Below are 2,117 nucleotides of genomic sequence, written 5' to 3' on the forward strand. Positions count from 1 at the left end.
CCCCCCCCCTCGTAGAGTGACATGTCCGCAGAACGCGCGGGCTTGTTACCGGGGTGGCCGTCATGTCTGTGAAAACATGTTGGTGACGCACCTGGGTAGATTGGCAGTTATCGGTGGCGGGAGTTTATCCAAAAAATTTTTCGCAACACCATCTTTGTCGTTCTTGCATTCTTTTTGAAAAAACTCTATGAATACTGTCCATCTTCGGAGTAAAGTGCGCAAGCATTAACAAATTGACAGCCACCGAGTGAATGATGGTTTCAGTGTATTTATTGGGTCTAAATCATGACTTTCTTGGGCTAAAAACCATCTGTGAAGGCGTTTTGCGCTATTGGAATTTACGTAATTGAATATTTCCCTTATAAGAAGCTGACAATCATCCGGTAAACATGTCATAGCGCGTCTGATGCACAGATTTTCAATATGACAGCTACATTTTACGATAATAATATTCGGCACTTTTTCTTTTAGCTTCGATGCAACTGAGTTATTGCTGCCTATCATGAAATTGCACGTGTCTGAACAAAATGCCACAATATTTTCCAGTGGGATATCTTCAAAAGTATTGAGAAGTTTTTTAGTTATCTGATAGTGGGTGCAAGTAGATTTTTCGTCCTCGTACATCTTGACCAAATCCCACAGCACTTCAACCATTTTTCTTGAATCCTTGTCAAATAAACGAACAATTACACACATCGATTTTTCTAAAGTAATGTCCGTGCTTTCATCGATGATCATGCTGAATTTAGTTACTTTTAAAATATCTGATAAACGTACTTTCCAAGCGGGAGCGAGAACGTTATTAATTAAATTTGACATTCGTAAACGACATAGCTCTAAATCTACTAAGATTTGAGAATCATCGATGTAGTTTTTTAGCAAAGGTATCAAGTAATTACAAAAAAGAAAGGGAACGTTTCTCTCAGCAAATAACATGGTTAATCGTATTTGTAATAACGCCACTTTTATTTCGTGTTTACTAAAAGTACCTGTCATGTTCTTCATTTTCCTTGTATGTTTTTTTCCTTTTTAAATGTTTAAAAACACTCTCCGTGCACATGCTTTCCCCTTCGCCCTGGCATATGCAACAACGCACTGTCAAACCACTGTCATCAACTTCATCGAAAAAATCGCATAAATCGCAATGATCCAAAAGTTGGTTGATGCTTCTTCATGTAAACTTCAGTATTGAAATTAAAACTATAATTTTTTACCGACATTTTTTCTCAATAATCGCTATTACAACTACGAATGCGCCAAACGTACAGACACTTAACTAACACTGAACGATAAACGAATTCATGAAGGGTATTGATGTATACGAGAAAAAAACAAGCAACGACGAGTTTAAGACCGTTTTGTTTTCATGCTGCAATTGCTGTTCCTACTTCGAATAAAGAAAGAAGACTCTACGAGCGTCACTCTATTCATGGATTTTTTTGAATCATCTTTACCCCATTGCGTGTACTTTACTTCTTTTTCAGTATGAATATCAATTCCTTTAGCTAAAATTTTTCTCATGCCATCTTTACTTGGGCAATTTGAACAATTGTGCAACATACATTCTTGATCATCCAGTGAGCAAACTCCTGCTTCTATTACTTCTTTATAATTTAACTTCGGATTTATGGCACACAGTTTCAGTTTAACATTTTGATGGATTCCACAAACACACACGTTATGTGTACCTGAATCTCCAGCAAAAATACATTGCTCGGGTTTCAAGCTTGCAAAAAAAGCCAAACAAGGGATATTATCAATCTTTGTCTCCTCTATCCACTTTTTGTACAATTCTTTTAAATCAAACAAAATTACTCTTTTTTGTACTTTTATTTTTTCTCCATCTGATGTTGTTATAGTAATACATTCTTTTTCGCCACTCGATGACAGACTGTTAGAATCATCCAAATAAAATGTGTTAATCTCTGCTCTTACTTCTACAGAGACACGCAAATAATTTTTTCTCACTCGAGTACCTAGTACACCTATGAAATAGATAATTTACATATAAGTTAAATTTACTCATAGTAAAAAAGTTAGACGGAAAATGAGATTAATATTCGTATGCTTACCAAAGTTTTGTTTTAATTTATTCGCCTGTGTTATGTACCGGGGGT

This window comes from Trichogramma pretiosum, unplaced genomic scaffold (genome assembly GCF_000599845.2).
Source record: "Trichogramma pretiosum strain Unisexual culture from Peru unplaced genomic scaffold, Tpre_2.0 scaffold54, whole genome shotgun sequence".
Lineage (NCBI taxonomy): Eukaryota > Metazoa > Arthropoda > Insecta > Hymenoptera > Trichogrammatidae > Trichogramma > Trichogramma pretiosum.